The sequence below is a fragment of the Salvelinus sp. IW2-2015 genome, unplaced genomic scaffold (assembly GCF_002910315.2).
Source record: "Salvelinus sp. IW2-2015 unplaced genomic scaffold, ASM291031v2 Un_scaffold86, whole genome shotgun sequence".
In the NCBI taxonomy this organism is placed as follows: Eukaryota; Metazoa; Chordata; class Actinopteri; order Salmoniformes; family Salmonidae; genus Salvelinus; species Salvelinus sp. IW2-2015.
Window position 1 is genome coordinate 534758 of NW_019942515.1, and position 20791 is coordinate 555548.

General features: G+C 44.1%; 1 protein-coding gene across 1 annotated transcript in view; it reads right to left on the reverse strand.

Moving 5' to 3' along the window:
• LOC112068140 (protein stum homolog) overlaps positions 1 to 20791 on the reverse strand; it is a 46460-nt gene that overhangs the window by 7191 nt on the left and 18478 nt on the right. The gene's annotated exons all lie outside the window — the stretch shown is intronic.

The window sequence follows — 20791 nt, forward strand, 5'->3', positions numbered from 1 at the left end:
CCAATTGCAATTTTCCTTTTTTGTGGCACCTGACCACACGACTGAACAGTAGTCAAGGTGCAACAAAACTAGGGCCTGTAGGGCCTGCCTTGKTGATAGTGTTGTTAAGAAGGCAGAGCAGCGCTTTATTATGGAAATACTTCTCCCAATCTTAGCTACTGTTGTATCAATATGTTTTGACTATGACAGTTTACAATCCAGGGTTACTCCAAGCAGTTTAGTCACGTCAACTTGCTAAATTTCCACATTATTCATTACAAGATTTAATTGAGGTTTAGGGTTTAGGGTTTAGTGAATGATTTGTCCCAAATACAATGCTTTAAGTTTTAGAAATATGTAGGACTAACTTATTTCTTGCCACYCACTCTGAAATTAACTGCAACTCTTTCTTAAGTGTTGCAGTCATTTCAGTCGTTGTAGTAGCTGACGTTTATAGTGTTGAGTCATCCGCATAAATAGACACATGTCTTAGTAAAGATTGAAAAAAGCAAGGGGCCTAAACAGCTACCCTGGGGAATTCCTGATTCTACCTGGAATATGTTTGAGAGGCTTCCATTAAAGAACACCCTCTGTGTAACTCTTTATCTACATTATAACAGGGGGTGTAAAGCCAAAACACATATGTTTTTCCAGCAGCAGACTATGATCAATAATGTCGAAAGCTGCACTGAAGTCTAACAAGACAGCCCCCACAATAATTTTATCATCAATTTCTCTCAGCCAATCATCAGTCATTTGTGTAAGTGCTGTGCTTGTTGAGTGTCCTTCCCTATAAGCGTGCTGAAAGTCTGTTGTCAATTTGTTTACTGTGAAATAGCATTGTATCTGTTCAAACACCATTTTTYCCAGAAGTTTACTAAGGTTGGTAACAAGCTGATTGGTCGGCTATTTGAGCCAGGGTCTTTACTATTCTTGAATAGCAGAATGACTTCAGCTTCCCTCCAGGCCTGAGGGCACACACTTTCTAGTAGGCTTAAATTGAAAATGTGGCAAATAGGAGAGGCAATATCGTCTGCTATTATCCTCAGTAATTTTCCCTCCAGATTGTCAGACCCCAGTGGCTTGTCATTGTTGATAGACAACAACACTTTTTTCACCTCTTCCACACAGACTTTATGGAATTCAAAAGTACAACTCTTGTCTTTCAAAATTTTGTCCAATATACTTGGATGTGTAGTATCAGCTTTGTTGCTGGCATGTCATCCCTAAGTTTGCATATCTTGCCAATGAAAAAGGCATTCAAGTAGTTGGCAATATCAGTGGGCTTTGTGATGAATGAGCCATCTGATTTAATGAATGATGGAGCTGAGGTGGCTTTTTATCTACAACATTTCATTTAAGTGCCCCAAAGCTTTTTACTATAATTTATTTTTGTTTCATAGTATAGTTTATTTTTCTATTTATTTAGTTCAGTCATATGATTTCTTAATTTGCAGTCCATTTGCCAATTCAGCCAGACTTATTTGTCATACCTTTTGCCTCATCCCTCTCAACCATACAATTTTTAAATTCCTCATCAATCCAAGGGGATTTAACAGTTTTTACAGTAATTTTCTTAATGTGTGCGTGCTTATTAGTAACTGGAATAAGCAATTTCATAAATGTGTCAAGTGCAGCATCTGGTTGCTCCTCATTACACACCACTGACCAGCAAAAATGATTTACATCATCAACACATGAATCACTACAAAACTTATTGTATGACCTCTTATACACTATATTAGGCCCAGCCTTGGAACTTTGGTTTTCCTAGATATGGCTATTATATTGTGATCACTACATCCTATAGATTTGGATACTGCTTTAAAGCAAATTTATGCAGCATTTGTAAAGATGTTGTAACGGCAGTCTAAGTCCTCCTCCTCCTCGGACGAGGAGAGGCGAGAAGGATCGGAGGACCAATGTACAGCGTGGTAAGTTTCCATGATTTAATGAACATGAAAACTAGACAAGATACAAAACAACAAACGAACCAACCGCCACAGTCCCGTGTGGTACAAACACTGACACAGGAAACAACCACCCACAATCCCCAACACAAAACAAGCCACCTATATATGATTCTCAATCAGGGACAACGATTGACAGCTGCCTCTGAGAACCATATTAGGCTGAACACAGAAACAGACAAACTAGACACACAACATAGAATGCCCACCCAGCTCACGTCCTGACCAACACTAAAACAAGCAAAACACATAAGCACTATGGTCAGGCCGTGACAGATGTGATCAATACATGTTGATGATTTAATTCCCGTGCTGTTTGTAACTACCCTGGTAGGTCGACTGACAACCTGAACATTATCAAACATTTTACACATATTATCCAGATACTGACTGTTAGCACTTGGTGGTCTATAGCAGCTTCCAACAAGAATGGGCTTTATGTGAGGCAGGTGAACCTGTAGCCATATTACTTCAACAGCATTTAACATTAGATCGTCTCTAAGCTTTACAGGAATGTAAAGACCGCAACACCGCCCCCGTTGCCATTTCTGTCTTTTCGGTAGAGGTTATAACCATGTATGCTGTACACTGTATCATCAAAGGTATTATCTAAGTGAGTTTCAGAGATAGAACATGAATTGTATCTGTTACAAGCAAGTTATTGACTTCATGGACCTTCTCAGGCTGCATATGTTAATATGAGCTATTTTTGAGCACTTTTCTGGATTGCTTGATTGTTTTTAATGCTTTACTGGGAAGCTTATCAGAAGTAGACTTGCTCATGTTATTTATATTGGAGCTGATAGTGCAGGGTGAGCTGCACAAAGTGGTCTTCCTACTAGGGCACACTGCTAACAGTGTAACTCTGGTTCATAGGCTCATGTTTAATGCATACAATAGCTGTAGGATMAACAGAGGTATTCGGTGCAATTAGGGGCACATAAAATAATAATCATAATGCAGCATTATGACGACTCATTGTCACAATGGTAGGGATTAACTGAGCTGGTCTTGGATCATTGAAAAGTCACAGTTTCAACGCAGCCTTGAAATGCTTGGACAGAGTCCAGGAGCCACGATGATTTGGATGGACTCCGTCATTCCTGTGGAGTATCTTCTGTTTCCAGAAGTTATCTATAAAAGTGACTCCAGCAGAGCTACAATAATCTTTTAGCCAGATGTGTAATGCCAGCAGTCTGCTGAATCGTTCATACCCGCAACCCAACGATGGTACTGGACCTGAAATGATTGGCCGTTTTTTGGAGTCTTTTAATACTAAAATTAGTTTAAAAAAAAAATCAGTTTTCAAATGTTCTGAGTTAGCCCTCCTGATGTCGTTTGATCCCACATGGACTACGACAGTGTCAGCTCCTGGCATCTGTTGTAGAACAGTCGGAAGCAGCCTTGTGATGTCCTGTAGTCGTGCTCCTGGGTAGCACAGGGTTTTTGCTTTTTGAACCAAGATGTTTCTCACCATAAAGCTGCCTATGATGACAGCTGGTGATGTTGAATGGGCCAGTCTCTCAGGAAGCCTCACGGTCTGATGAGGGTGGGAGCTCAGAGGATCTGAACCCAAGGTAGAAGCCACCGGAGAGGGAGACAGAACCAAGGACGAAGACGCAGGTACCTCCGGATCCGATCTTGAATGGGAATCCCACAAGGAAGAAAGCGCCGGAACCTCTGGATCCAGGGCGGCAAAGCTGTTTCTGCTCTGTGTCAGATCAGGGCTGAACATCTGCAAGGAGACCCCCGATGACAGAGGATGCCTTCTTCGACTTCCACAGCGAGTGACGTACCTCCATGGCTGGTTGGTTGGGTTGAGAACAGCTCCGTTCTCCAGGGAAGGGGAGACCCCTTCGGGGATGGAACCCTGCTGAGCACCGGCCAGTCAGCTGTGGAGAGCCAACACGGCGGCAAAACTTCCACCAGAGCGGCATCCGGCTACTGGTGTGGAAGAAAAAGAAAAGGAGGCGTGCGTGGGCTCCCTGGTAGTTTGTGTATGTTTGCTACTTGCTTGCTAAGAGTAGCCACTTTGCTTCTGTAGTCCTCCGCAAGCAAGCAGATGCTACATTGAAAGTCAGCGCAGTCCACATTGTCCCGGAACAAAGCAAAGTAAACACAGCTCTTGCAGCGTTGGAAATGTTCAATAGCGACCTCCATTTGAGACCGCCAAGCTATGCTAGCTGGGCTTTCGTGTCTCTCCCACTATGCGGAATCTGGCAGGATCTCGGAACAGACAGCAGCGCTCACAGCAACTAAGCCCAAAAGAGCTGCAGGATCCAAAATGAAATAAAAGTATATAAAAACACTGTCAGCTTTTAAACCAAGGTCTCTAGTTCAGATTTCGGAGTTCAACAGCGTTCAACAACAAATATATATTTTTTTTTTATGAGAACAAGTTCTTTTTTACAAATGCGACCTGGCCAAGATAAAGCAAAGCAGTGCGACAAAAAACAACAACACAGAGTTACACGTGGGATAAACAAAAGTACAGTCAATAACACAATAGAAAAATCTATATACAGTGTGTGCAAATGGAGTAAGGAGGTAAGGTAATAAATAGGCCATAGTAGTGAAGTAATTACAATTTAACAAATTAACACTGGAGTGATAGATGTGGAGATGATGATGTGCAAGTAGAAATASTGGTGTGCAAAAGAGCAAAAAAAGTTAATAAAAACAATATGGGGATGAGGTAGGTAGTTGGATGGGCTATTTACAGATGGGCTTTGTACAGCTGCAGCGATCGTTAAGCTGCTCAGATAGCTGATGCTTAAAGTTAGTGAGAGAGATATAAGTCTCCAACCTCAGCGATTTTTGCAATTCATTCCAGTCATTGGCAGCAGAGAACTGGAAGGAAAGGCGACCAAACGAGGTGATTGCTTTGGGGATGACCAGTGAGATATACCTGCTGGAGCGTGTGCTACGGGTGGGTGTTGCTATGGTGACCAGTGAGCTGAGATAAGGCGGAGCTTTACCTAGCAAAGACTTATAGATGACCTGGAGCCAGTGGGTTTGGCGACAAATATGAAGCGAGGGCCAGCCGACGAGAGCATACAGGTCGCAGTGGTGGGTGGTATGTAGGGCTTTGGTGACAAAACGGATGGCACTGTGATAGACTGCATCCAGTTTGCTGAGTAGGGTGTTGGAGGCTATTTTGTAAATGACATCGCCGAAGTCGAGGATGGGTAGGATAGTCAGTTTTACGAGGGTATGTTTGGCAGCGTGAGTAAAAGAGGCTTTGTTGCGAAATAGGAAGCCGTCTCTAGATTTAATTTTGGATTGGAGATGCTTGATATGAGTCTGGAAGGAGAGTTTACAGTCTAGCCAGACACCTAGGTATTTGTAGTTGTCCACATATTCTAAGTCAGAACCGTCCAGAGTAGTGATGCTAGTTGGGCGGGCGGGTGCGGCAGCGATCGGTTTAAGAGCACGCATTTAGTTTTACTTTTACACATTTAAGAACAGTTGGCGGCCACGGAAGGAGTGTTGTATGGAATTGAAGCTCGTTTGGAGGTTTGTTAACACAGTGTTCAAAGAAGGGCCAGCTGTTTACAGAATGGTGTCGTCTGTGTAGAGGTGGATCAAGGAATCCCGCAGCAAGAGCGACATCGTTGATATATACAGAGAAAAGAGTCGGCCCGAGAATTGAACCTTGTTAGAGACTGCCAGAGTTCCGGACAACAGGCCCTCCAATTTGACACACTGAACTCTATCTGAGAAGTAGTTGGTGAACCAGGCGAGGCAGTCATTTGAGAATCCAAGGCTGTTGAGTCTGTCGATAAGAATACAGTGATTGGACAGAGTCGAAACCTTGGCCAGGTCGATGAAGACGGCTGCACAGTACTCTTTTATCGATGGCGGTTATGATATAATTTAGGACGTTGAGCGTGGCTAAGGTGCACCCGTGACCAGCTCGGAAACCGGATTGCACAGCGGAGAAGGTACGGTGGGATTCGAAGTGGTCAGTGGATATAGGTCTGTAACAGTTGGATATAGGTCTGTAACAGTTTGGGTCTAGAGTGTCACCCCCTTTGAAGAGGGGGATGGCCACGGCAGCTTTCCAATCTTTAGGAATCTCGGACGATACGAAAGAGAGGTTGAACAGACTAGTAATAGGGGTTGCAAAAATGGCGGTGGATAATTTTAGAAAAAGAGGGTCCAGATTGTCTAGCCCAACTGCTTTGTACGTGTCCAGGTTTTGCAGCTCTTTGAGAACATCAGCTATCTGGATTTGGGTGAAGGAGAAGCTGGGGAGGCTTGGGCAAGTAGCTGCGGGGAATGCGGAGCTGTTGGCCGGGGTTGGGGTAGCCAGGAGGCATCAGCTATGTAGCCAAGTGATCATAGGGTCCAGTGAACAGAAATAGATGAAACAGAGAAGCCGTTAGGTAGTCGTTACTACGCTAGCCGGGAGATGCGCCTGGCTCGAGGCTAACTGGTGCTAGCTTCGGGACAAGGGTGTCACCGACGTCCAGCAAAGGCCGGTTGAGGGCACATCAGACGGAATTACGTCGGCAGACCAGTCGTGATGGATCGGCGCTATGATGACGTCACGTCCCGTGCTAAGATATGATCAATACAAGTGGATGTCGCAGATCCAACACTATTGGTATGCACTAGTCGGGTGAGCGGTAACCTGGGTCATATTATAGGCTTAAGTCACAGTTTGAAGGCTCCTCTTGAGAGGATAGCTAGTTGCTAACCAGTCAATGTTCAGGTCATCCAGAAAATAGTCCTCCCTGTTAACATCACACACACTATCAAGCATTGCACACATATTATCCAAATCCTGACTGTACTCACTTGGTGGCCTATTGCAGCACCCCAAAATAAGAGGCTTTAGATGAGGCAGATGAACTTGTAACCACAACACTTCAACAACTTTTGACATGAGATCCCATCTAAGCTTTACAGGAATATGGCTCTGAATATACTGTATACCGCAACACCTCCTCCATAGGCATTCCTGTCCTTTCTGTCGATGTTATATCCTTGTATTGCTACTGATGTATCATCAAATGAATTATCTAGGTGAGTTTCAGAGATTGACAGTATATGAACGTTATCGTTAGCAAGTTATTGATTTCATTATCCTTATTTCTAAGGCTAACTATATTAATATGGGCTATTCTTAGCCCTTTCCTGGGTAGCTTATCGGGGATGGACATAATATGGAGAAAAAATATAAGTAAAATAAAAACATTGTTAGCTAGTAGTCAGTTAATCAGGCACTTGTGAATGTCAGTTGGTGTATATATATATATGTGTGTATGTGGGTGTATGTGATGTTGGGCTGAAGCTACTGACTCGGAAGCTTGCCTCTCTCAGTCATTCCAGGCTTTTGGGAGGGAGGGTGGACAATGAGCTTGTCGTAGCAGATGTAAGCAATGTCCCCACACCCCCTGGCAGCTTTTATAGCTGGGAAGTCCTCGTTGAGGAAGATTTTGGTTCCTCTCAAGTTCTTGTCTCTCTCCAGAACAGCCATCTTGTCCTTGAACCTTAGGAACTTGACCACTATCGGCCTGGGTCTGTCACCTGGGCTCGTTACCGGTTTTTCAGAACTGTGGGCGCGATCCACCTCAATCTTCCTATGATCCATCTGCAGCTTTTCGGTGATCATTTTTCTCACTTTGTCCTCAGACTCCATCCAGGTCTCAAGTGGAGACTCTCGTATGCCATCCACAACAATGTTATTCCTCCTGGATTGTCCCTCGATAGTCTGTTTTCCCAGTCACCTGTAATAATGATTCACAGACAGTTCTGTCATCTCGCGTGGACAGTTTGTTGTCATCTTGCTGCAAGTCTCTTTCATGACATCCACCTCTCCCTGGAAGAACTGCAAACTGTTCTTAAAGTCTAGGACCTCTCTGGTCAGATCGCCCATTCTTTTGTTAGTTGAGTCCACCAGTTTTGGACAAATCACTTGAAGCCATTTTCCTGTTGCTGTAATAATTGCTTGGACATCTTGTTGATTTAAAAGATCACGCACCTGTGTTAGCAAAACACTGTCCTCTCCATTACTCCAACCTTCTTTAACTTTGTGCGGCATGATGGTAGCAATGTAGGCTAGTGCTGGTACTCCACACAGTTCCAGCCAACACAGCTTGCAGGGCCGACGGAAATAGTAACAAAGAGTAGGTCCCAGCTAACTGGGGTCTCTACGTCAAGTACCTCATGCACAATGGGAGCCAAAATATCTATTCCAGTATTTTGACATTCTCATTCAGAAAAACACCTTTTGCAATGCAATTCAATCTGCAGTGAGCAATGAAGAGAGAGGGAGAGAGATCATTACGGTACCCATCATCCCCCACAAAAAAAACAATCAATCTGTTGGGGCTGTGGCTGGAAAGTGTTCAGGGGCAGAGGGTTACTATAATACCATACCAACCCTCTATGAACAGGACCAGGAGTGTTCCTGGACAGGTCATGTGGTCAAGAAAAACTCATAACACTGTCCATGAACATATGATATGATACAATTTATTGTCCTACGGGGGAATTTGACCTGGAAAATTAAAGAGTGCTGCTGCTTCCACATAAATAAATAAATACATACAGTTGAAGTCGGAAGTTTACATACATTTAGGTTGGAGTCATGAAAACCCGTTTTTCAACCACTCCACAAATTCCTTGTTAACAAAACTATAGTTTTGGAAAGTCGTTCAGGACATCTACTTTGTGCATGACACAAGTAATTCTTCCAACAATTGTTTACAGACAGATTATTTCACTGTATCACAATTCCAGTGGGTCAGAAGTTTACATACACCAAGTTGACAGTGCCTTTAAACAGCTTGAAAATTCCAGAAAATGATGTCATGGCTTTAGAAGCTTCTGATAGGCTAATTGACATCATTTGAGTCAATTGGAGTTGTACCTGTGGATGTGTTTCAAGACCTACCTTCAAACTCGGTGCCATGTCAAGTGAAATTTCCCCAGTGAGTTAGATAGAGTTCAGTGTGTCAAATCGGAGGGCCTGTTGTCCAGACCTCTGGCAGTCTCTATGGGGGTGCCACAAGGTTCAATTCTCGGGCTGACTCTTTCCTCTGTATATATTAATGATGCCGCTCTTGCTGCTGGTGATTCTCTGATCCACCTCTACGCAGATGACACCATTCTGTATACATCTGGCCCTTCTTTGGACACTGTATTAACAAACCTCCAAACGAGCTTCAACGCCATACAACACTCCTTCCGTGGCCTCCAGCTGCTTTTAAATGCAAGTAAAACTAAGTGCTCTTCAACCGATTGCTGCCCTCACCCTTTACAAAATAACACTCTACTCAGCAAGTTGGATGTAGTCTATCACAGTGCCATCCGTTTTATCACCAAAGCCCCATATACCACCCACCACTGCGACCTGTATGCTCTCGTTGGCTGGCCCTCACTACATATCCGTCACCAAACCCACTGGTTCCAGGTCATCTATACGTCTTTGCTATGTAAAGCCCCACCTTATCTCAGCTCACTAGTCACCATAGCAACACCCACCCGTAGCACGCGCTCCAGCAGGTATATTGCACTGGTCATCCCCAAAGCCAACACTTTGGCCGCTGTCATGACGTTGGGTTGGGGGTAGGTTTACGACAGTCATAAATACCTCCTTCCCCCTTTTTCTCTCTCCCCACTATAACTGATGTGACATAAGGAAACCCATGGGTTAACATAGAGATTCTGGGTAACATCAGAAGTTGGGGGAAATGAACTATATTCTGGCAATCCAACCAACTGAACATATGCGGTGGTACTTAAGGTATATTATGTCAGTTCGTTGGCCCCTGAACATCAATTCTCATAAAATGAATAGATGATAAACTCTACTGTGAAAAGTCTAAACGTCAAGAGGTATCGGATTCACAGGAAAATTGTTTGTTTAATTGAAATGTTTTGAATATGACAATTAATTTGTGAAGAGGTGAAAATGTAATTTTAGCTTCCAAATGAGAGATCTGTGCTTTCCAAAATAAGTTTTCCTACTGGCTCCACAGTGGCCCGCCCTGTGAAGAGGATGGGTTATAAACCCCTTTTCAGACCACACCCCCCTCTACCTCCACCTAATATAAAGCCAGTGAAACAAAATGTAACTTCCTGTTCCGGGTACATTTTTGGATGACGATCAACGATGTCCAAGATGGTTAGACTCAAATAACTACAGGAACTAGGCCAAGCATCAGCATGGACTTTGGATTGTGAATGGATGAACTTTGACTCGTGTTCCTACAAGAAGTGGATAATCTCCTAAGCCGTTTGAGTTGCGCAACAGCTGCTACAAACGCAGTTAGGAAGGAACAGTCGAAGTATCCCGTCTACTAACCCCACAACGTTACTACAAGTCTCCCGTGACCAACAGAGACATTTCTCCAAAGGACAGTAGGACTCGGGTTCGTCGCATAATCGGCCTTCCATCTAACCCACCAACCTACTGAAGCGCAAGCTCAGAGTAATGATATGTATTGCATTTTCCTTGTCAAATGGGCGGTATTTAAGAATGCCTGAAGAAACTATATTTACGAGAGCAACAGCTTTTTGCCTGTTCCGAATCTCCCGCTCTTTCACTAAATATCCCGGCCCCCCTGTCCCTTTGTGGTAACAAGCTTCATAAATCTATTCCCGCCGCTAGGGGCGTTTTCTGTATGACGTAATTTGTGATCAAGGTTATGATTTAAATTGTATACATGTGTGATATCTGTGGTGGATTAGTGTAGGTATTTAGTAAATAAATAAACCCAAAATTTTGTATTGCTGATTCAACTTCTTAGCCAAGATGTATACTCCGTAATTAAGAATTTACCATTGTTCAATGATGTCCCGGAAGAGGATTTGAACGATTAAATGGGAACTAGGCTGCCAAACGTTTGGGTTAATTAAAAGCATATTGGAGCCCCCTGGCGTGGAGCTAAGATAGAGTTGAAGCTTCATTTTGATTCAGCCTGTTAAAATTTAAAAGCAGTTCCTAATATACCAAATTTAACTATACACATTTTTGGAGTGATAAGACAAGCATTGTTGTGTGGTGTGCGCGGAGATTCCCCGCCCACGTGTTCTCTTGACGTAATAGTCAGTAGACAACATAAGCGAATACATTTTCTACCAAAAGGCTTGAAGAAAGCTAATTATAACATCGAGAAATAGTGCGTTTGGCCAAACGCAGGGCTCATTTCCTGCTGACCGCGTTTCATACGGCTGGTAGGCGGAGTCATTATTAATTTCTCGAAGCGAGGACCGAAGAGCCAGCCGAATTGAAATTTCAGGAGACTATAGTCGACCCAGCCGTAATATGATCTCTCTCCTGGTGCATTCATGTTTGCCGCGGTGTTCCGGTAAAAAACATTGTCAAAAACGCCGAATAAGGGTTTGAACATATACTGGTTATTATAACAACCTTTCCTTGCCAAGGGGAATCCTAACAGTGTACATTTTCAAGGCATCAAAGGAAGGTTAGCCTGGGCAGAGGTTGCTGAAACGACTAACAAGGGAAAGAGCCCATAGTAATATTGTTTCTGGTGCCAGCTGAACATTCCTCCGCCATCGCGGAACGGAAAGTCGCCCGAGGCGGTAAGTTCGTATTGATTTCAGCGGGTAAATCATTGGCCCGCGTGAAGTGTCCCCAAGAATACTTCTGTTCATGAACGAATTATTCCAGGTCAACACCTCAGTCATTACTTATGATTTTCCACGACGAAATATCAAGTGTCTTATCCAATTGAGAACTAAGTAAGTGTGAATCTGGCCATTTATCATTCTGAAATGGGATATTTTAAATAATATCCAAATGTTGAGGTTCTCTCTAATAACGACATTGCACACTTTTTCCAAACTAACCCTAGATTAAGAGCACTTCTCTCACGGTTAATTAAAGTTTTTATCCAAATTCCTATACAGGTTTGATTTAATATTAAATTGATTCAAATCAGTAAAATTTTCGGTTTTTCAAAACCTTTCAGTAATCCGTATTGAACAGAAAGCCCCGCCCAGCGGGAATCCCATTGTGGTTCGGCCTTAGGGAGGAAGGTCCACAGTTGTTGAATGGTGCCCAGCATTTGGTCTACTGACTGTGTTAACGACTTATTATACTCATCAACGAGAGATTGTATGGATAATCGTCTCATTCAATTTAATCTAGTTAAATTGGTTGGAACATATTTTCATGTTCTTTCCAATCAAATGAGACACTTTCTAAACTTATCATATTAACCTCAAGATGAAGCCCACATCTCATGTTAATTAAAGTTTAATACTCTCATAGCCTACCAGGTAGGATTGAATATTGGCCTTGATTAATAGATCTCCAACTTGCTTTTTGGCAAATTTCATTGTCACGCCAACTTCCACATTACTGGTACACGTCTGGTAGTTTTGGTCCAAAACATCTATAAATAGATTAATACTTTGTCTTGCAAGCTGTCCAATTCAATTCAAATCCCAAACTTTGAATAATTTAGTGCAAAAATTTCCTCTAAATTTTCTAATGAATGTGGCAAGCTTACAGCAAAGGAGGGGGTCACCACTCCTCCGCTAAGTAGTGATCCTCCAACCCATGAAAACGGATTGATCTCTGACCTCAGCAGCGATACCAAACCCTATCAATTATGCCCATTAGTGCGAAATAAACAGCCGAAAGTGCGCACGCCTCACAGAAATCAACCCATCAACGCAGGCTTTGTGAACGGTCTCCCCCACTTTTGCACTGATCGTTATCGACCATAAAAAATGGTGGCAATCGTTCAATCCAACGTGCACAAGCTTGAAGCACGTGCAGTCGTGCTAGCATTAGGGTACAGGTGGAGAGAACTGAGCCACTATTGACAAAAGCAGGAAAAATGGAAAACATTCTGCTTAGTCGATGGAACTGCCGTTTGGAAATCTGAACAATTGAAAGTAATGTGCAAATAGCTTACTGACGATGAGAGCAAAATCCTTCAACACAAATCGTTGTCTCCAGCAACAACTCGATTTAGCCAAAAACTGAATACGAGGTGGTCCAACTCCAAACGATAATCTGTTGAGTGTATTACAAATAGGAGCGCGCAATTCGATAACAGACATGCAGGCAGTTTTGTTGAAACGTTACTCAGAGTACACACGGCGCTACTCAAAACATTCTGCAGACCAAAGACGATCCAGTTGATGAACAAAATGACGAAGTTTGATGAACAAATAGCCAGAACATCATTGAAGTCGCTGACCAAATGAATGATGAGAGAACTCGGGTGATGAAGATGGAAATCTTGATTTCTAAACAAGCGGAAGAAATCTCATCACTGAATCTCTCGCTCAGTACTCAAGACATCTATCTGCAAGCCATGACAGATAAGTTTGAGACCGAAAGGAGCAAGTGCGACACTCACGTGTCCAAAATCAGTACTCTAAGCGCTCAAGTGGACTCTGCAATGCAGCAGAAATACCACCTTAGGTACCATCTGGAGGAAGTCCAGAAGGGTCACGCTCTACAGCGTGACTATCCATCCAAGCAACCGGAGCCCGGTACTCAATGGAGTGAAGACGATAGGTTTCAGACATTGCCTCCGTCAGGTGTCCCCCAGTCTTCTCCGCTTGGCCATTCGGCACTGAGTAATATGGCGCCTCTTGGCCAACAAAGCCAAAGCTTGGCTTCTCCTCTTGGCCTTTTGGCCCCACTTTCCCCACAGGATAAAGCCCGCCCGCTTGATGCGGAATACCTTGACAAACTCGTCAAGTATTTCCCCACCTTTGACCCCGTTCCAGGTCAGCCAAACGATACTGAAACGTTCCTCGCTGACATAGAGGACGTGTTGGATGGCTACCCGAATGCTACGGGTTCTGACAGGGTTTACCTTGTTGAAGCGAACGTCGAATAGACACGTGACAAGGTATTCGCCTACAACAGCAACACGTGTAAATGACTACGCTAAAACTTGCCACAGCTTTGAAATTAGAATTCAGTGGTTCTGCAACTCGCAAACACGATAGCTCACTGGCTAACACGGTCAAACAAGCTCGGAATGAGCACCCACAAGCTTACTATCATAGGCTTCGTTCAGCTTACTTTGGCCTACTCACTGAAACAGGCATGGAAGACCTGTTACCATTTAAACAAATGTTCCTGTCGAACATGTATCCCACCTTCATTACCTACTTGGGCATGCAGCCCACATTGGCTTGCCTATCTTACAACTCAGAGAGCTCGCAAGCACAGCTTTTGAGGCATCAAAAGCTCGCAACGCAAAGAGCCTGACCACTCGGTTTTGAAGTTTGACCAGGAGCACTCACTCCAGTCAGAGGGTGCATTATCAGGTATTGGAGCGTTAAGAAATGACAGCACAACAACAGTTTCTACCACAAAACCATGATTCCAATAACCTCCGCGGTCGAAATAAACTGTAAAGCACGTCGCCATCAAAACGACTACCGCTACAATCGACCTGTTCACCTACGTTCCTGCACCCAACCCACACAAGGTCAGAGCACAAGGGTAACAAAGGGTTGAAGGATGATCAAAACGTAGACCAATGTTCTCCAGAAGTTCCACTACGTGAAGAACTAAAGGGAGAAACATTTGAGAAAAGGGTAAAAGATAAGTCACAAGGACTAGACAGGGAATTACCGGACTCCAGGTCCGCAGGAATTAACCCATAGCAAGGAACGTTAAAATTCAAATCCCTCCTGCTTTCACTCGAGACCCTATCCAGGGCCCGATTGACCAAGAAACAAGCCCACGGGCTTTGTCTATAAACTCTGATACAGGTTGCGAAGAAAAAGGTCAAACGCTTGTTAAAGCAAGCCCACTCAAAATCGTAAAAGTCAATCTGCTTCCACCTTGAACAGAATTGACACATCACGTTGTTGCGAAAGACCACTTCACTTTGTGGGGAATATGTCCACTAAACACGAATCTAAACGCCCATACCTGGAAACAGTCCTGGAGGACTGCTTAACTTGTCATGCGCTAATTGATTCGGGTGCGACAATATCACTCATCTCTCAAACATTGTTTGATGATCTAAAAAGGGCTTTGAAGCCAACTAAACGTTGGTTAAAAGTGGAACGATGCGACACTACACTTCGAGGGGTCACTCAGACTACCTCGCCTCTCACATTGAGCGTCATGCTGAAACTACACTTCAAGGACATATCGCTCGTCCACCCTGTGTATGTTACTAGCCTCGAAACTGTACCCCTGCTACTGGGAGCAGACTTGATGGATCGGTTACTCCCATTGATGGATTGGAAAACAAACCAGGTATGGTCACAGGCTACCGTGCCTTCTCCACACCGACCACACTGTCTTTCCCTAACGCTAGCTGCAACGCAGTCAGTCACGAGGGGTATCTGTCGGAAGCACCCCTCGGGAAAAAGACGTTTAAAAAACACTGGGTGCAGAATCCGATCCAAGGAGATATTACGATATCTCAACACATTCCATCAGCCAATCTGATGGACAATTCTTTTCACGTTTTCGAGCCAGTGTCTCTGTGAATGAGCTACTTCCCTCCTCCTTGCAGTCATGCAATACGGTAGTTGGAGATGAACTTCTCTTGCCCTTCAGACACTTCCGCAAGCACTGCGGCCGTCTCAGCAAGAAAAACACATCGATGCGCAGAGTATACTCTGCTTCCGATGACACACCTTCCGCTTTGTGGGGGACTGTCAACCCTTACAATGACACTAATGGCGTCAGTCCAGCAACTGACCCGTTGACTCCCACTGGTGAAACACTTTGCGATATCACAGACCGATATCCTCGTCTCAGTTCGCAGGTACTGAAGAGGTTGCCACACGCGGTCGCGTGGTGACTGACAGACCTCGACAGCCACTGAGGGTGTTGAAGCACAACCACCAGGAGATTTGGTTGAAAGGTTGCAGCCATTCTCATAATAACGCGGCCACTGACACTCGTACATAGGGTCCGAACCTTTCGTTTGCGCCTCGGATACCAACACCACATGCTGGTGGGGGGTCCCGAGACGCAAAGGGGGGAATAGTAGCCAGACCCATGATGAGCCTTATCGAGGCCGGTGGGGGGGTCGAGACTACGGACAACACCGTACGAGGCCGCCAGAGCAAAAATCAAATCTAGTTGTAAACTCCCATTTGAGAACAGTGAGGAGCAGACAGGCCCTAGACGGGGATTATCTTAGAACACATTAAGATATTATTGAGGTGTACCACCTGGTCGTAAAGGAAGTCCAGTGGACTTGTCCACCTCCAAAACAAATGGCAACAATAATCATTCCTTGCCATGTGTAGTAGTCACTACAAGACAACTAGTAATATGCTCTAATCAGGTATTCCTGTAGGATAACATTTCAGAAATAAATCGGTAGGACGACTGGACCCCTTGAGTACCAGTACCAATACCACAGTCAGTCCAGCAACACTCAGTAAGAGGATTAGTAACCTCACTTAAATTGCTTTTGATAACAGTGACTGAGTCCGAGTCACTCAGGGTGCAGCGCGGGGAAGGGAATCTCCATTGCACTCTTCCAATGGTTACACACGCCGCTAATAAATAGAACCCTCCGTTCAGGAGAAAAGTTATTAGAAGGCAGGAACCACGATCACACCATGTACGACTGGTCTAATACTTAGTACTTCCGTCATGAGGTTAGCTCCTCCGTGGATAACATAGCTATGAAGAATACTTCTCCATACCTACTGCCACTACAATAGTGGAAGACAGTGACTGGTAGTAAAACCACTACAGACTCCCTCGACACCAATTCTGACTGACCTCCAGGCATTGACCTGAAAATTACCTGACTACGTCAGAATCGTTCTGAACAAGTTGTAATCTGCCAGGATACTTGGTTTCCTCCCTTGACATGTTGCTTGCGTACGCATAAACGCACATGTACAACGGAACATCCAATTAGGATTTATGCTAGGATCACTTAAGGGTCCGAGCAAAATACCAGCCTTAGTAAAGTTGAACATTTATTTTGAGGCCTTTAACTCTACAGCTACAGCACTCACCAGTTTTCTTCTCAGAAGTCCATAGGTCAATCCCTGTAGACTGCCCAAAACTAGTGCCTTACAGCTGTAGACGTATCATATAGTTATCAACTTAGGATAGTACCCTAACCACACCCCGCAAATTAGAAGAGCCCTAGATATGACATTAGACAATGCCATGATAGGGTCATTTTGCCAAGACCATGGACGTAGATAGAATACAGTCCAATTAGATGGTTTAAGGTGGCATAAACTATATTTTGTTTTGTTTATGCTTTCATTTCATTTTGTTTCATTTTCTTCGGCAAAATTGGCAACAACTTCCCCATACAACCATCAGTTAGTGCCACACGCCGCTCATTTGGAGGAAATGTAATGCTATATTTCATGAGTGTGTGTGCGTTGTTAACATCTGCCTAAGTTACTGCCCAATCTTCCAGTCTGGACGACCAGACTACGGGTCCGGAACGGTGATCCCAATCCGGACCTCCCTGCCCAGCCATGGAGCAGACTTCTTCATTTGCAGACACCCTACCCGGGTCGACCACACCAGAGGGGGGACTGCAACAGCGATCACCAACTGGACATCTGCTGTCCAGCCATGGAGCAGACTTCTTCATTTGCAGACACCCTACCCGGGTCGACCACACCAGAGGGGGACTGCCACAGCGATCACCAACTGGACATCTGCTGTCCAGCCATGGAGCAGACTTCTTATTTGCAGACACCCTACCCGGGTCGACCACACCAGAGGGGGGACTGCCACAAGCGATCACCAACTGGACATCTGCTGTCCAGCCATGGAGCAGACTTCTTCATTTGCAGACACCCTACCCGGGTCGACCACACCAGAGGGGGGACTGCCACAGCGATCACCAACTGGACATCTGCTGTCCAGCCAAGGAGCAGACTTCTTGATTCGCAGATACCCTACCTGGAGCGACCACCAGATGGGGACCAAAACGATGGTCCACAACCAGGACAACCCACGGTCATTTGTATGTTGGTTTGCAACATGCAGTTTAATCGCAAGATTGAACCCAACATGGGGGGACTGTCATGACGTTGGGTTGGGGGTAGGTTTACGACAGTCATAAATACCTCCTTCCCCCTTTTTCTCTCTCCCCACTATAACTGATGTGACATAAGGAAACCCATGGGTTAACATAGAGATTCTGGGTAACATCAGAAGTTGGGGGAAAATGAACTATATTCTGGCAATCCAACCAACTGAACATATGCGGTGGTACTTAAGGTATATTATGTCAGTTCGGTTGCCCGCTGACACATTCCTCATCAATGATAGAATGACAAACTCTACTGTGAAAAGTCTAAACGTCAGAGGTATCGGATTCACATGGAATTGTTGTTTAATTGAAATGTTTGAATATGACATTATTTGTGAAGAGTTGAAATGTAATTTTAGCTTCCAAATGAGAGATCTGTGCTTTCATAAGTTTCCCTCTGCTCACAGTGGCCGCCCCTGTGAAGAGGCATGGGTTATAAACTTTTCAGACACACCCTCTATCCACTATATAAAGCCAGTGACAAAAATGTAACTTCCTGTTCCGGGCACATTTTGGATGACGATCCGATGTCAAGATGGTTCAGACAAATACTACAGAACTAGGCCAACATCAGCAGGGACTTTGATTGTGAATGGTATGAACTTTGAACTCGTGTTCACTACAGAAGTGATATCTCCTAGCCGTTGAGTTGGCAACAGCTGCTACAAACGCAGGTTAGGAAGGACAGTCGAGTATCCCGTCTTCCACACACAACGGTACTACAAAGTATCCCGTGACTACCAGAGACCAGAGACATCCTCCAAAGGACAGAGGACTCGGGTTGGCGATACGGTCTTCCATCTACCACCAACCTACTGAAGCGCAGCTCAGAGTAATATGTATTGCATTTTCTTTCTTAAATGGGCGGTAATTTAGAATGCACCAAATACTGATTTACGAGAGCACAGCTCGCCTAGTCCGAATCTCCCGCTCTTTCACTAAAATCCCGCCCCTTCCTTTGTGTAACAAGCTGTCATATCTATTCCGCCCGCTAGGGCCGTTTTCTGTATGACGTAATTTTGTGATCAAGTTATGATTTAATTGTATATGTGTGATTCGGTGTGATTAGTTAGGTATTTAGTAAATAAATAATTAACCCCAATTTTGTATTGCTGATTCAACTTGTTGGCCAGGATTCTTGCAGACAATCAAGGACTTACAACTTTCAGATGAGACTGAATATAATGACGATTAATGTGACGGCTATTTAGTAAAATATTACAAAATCTTTAAGAGTTTATTCGAAAGATAACAGCTCTATAAATATTCTTTCGTGTGGTCCCTCTCTAGTTAATTAATATTTACATGATTAGTTCAATCAGGTGATAATAATTACGGAGAAATTATTTTATAGAATAGCATTTCATAGCGATCAATCTGGCATAGTCAAAAGACACGACACCCGCTTTGGCCGCCTTTCTTCCAGTTCTCTGCTTCCAATGAACATGAATCGAACGCAAAAAAACTCTGAAGCTGGAGTCTTATACCTCCCTCTCTAAGCATCAGCTGTCTGAGCAGCTTACCGATCACTGTACCTGTAAATAGTACACCCGACTACCTCATCCCCATATTATTACTTACCCTCTTGCTCTTTTGCACCCCAGTATCTCTACTTGCACATCATCATCTGCACATCTATCACTCCAGTATTAATGCTAAATTGTAATTATTTTTGCCTCTAGGGCCTATTTATTGCCTACCTCCCTACTCTTCTACATTTGCACACACTGTACATAGATTTTTCTATTTTTCTTTTCGACTGTACGTTTATTTATGTGTAACTCTGTGTTGTTGTTTTTATCGCACTGCTTTGCTTTATCTTGGCCAGGTCGCAGTTGTAAATGAGAACTTGTTCTCAACTGGCCTACTTGGCTAAATAAAGGCGAATTTTTTAATTTTTTAATTGGTATATACCCAAGTTCTCTCTTAACTCCAGGACCACCGACAGTTTTTGTGGTTGTTGCCTGATGCAGGACTCTAGTGCCAGAGGAGAGACTCTCAGACTGAAAACGCCTCCATTAATTGCCACAGTTTAGACTACCGATAGATCAGTGGTCTAACTCCACCTTGTGATGGTGTGGTGCAATGACAGAATGCCACCATCTACCACTAACGGTCACGGCATAAGCTCAAAACTTTTAAATGAAGAACCACTGTACCTCTGCTGCAGAGGATAAGTTCATTACAGTTAACTGCAGCTCAGATTGCAGCCCAAATAAATGCTTCACAGTGTTCAAGTAACAGATACATCTCAACATCAACTGTTCAGAGGAGACTGCTTGAATCAGGCCTTCATGGTTGAAATGCTGCAAAGAAACCACTACTAAAAGACACCAATAAGAAGAAGAGACTTGCTTGGGCCAAGTCACACGAGCAATGGACATTAGACCGGTGGAAATCTGTCCTTTGGTCTGATGAGTCCAAATTTAAGAGTTTTGGTTCCAACCGCGGTGTCTTTGTGAGATATAGAGTAGGTGAACGAATGATCTCCGCATGTGTGGTTCCCACTGTGAAGCATGGAGGAGGTGTGATGGTGTGGGGGTACTTTGCTGGTGACACTGTCTGTGATTTACTTAGAATTCAAGGCACACTTAACCAGCATTGCTACCACAGCATTCTGCAGCGATACGCCATCCTATCTGGTTTGTGTTTAGTGGGACTATCATTTGTTTTCAAAAAGACAATCACCCAACACACCTCCAGGCTGTGTAAAGGCTATTTGACCAAGAAGGAGAGTAACGGAGTGCTGCATCAGAAGACCTGGCCTCCACAATCACCCGACCTCAACCCAATTGAGATGGTTTGGAGTGAGAGTGAAGGAATGAGAGTTTAGACCGCAGA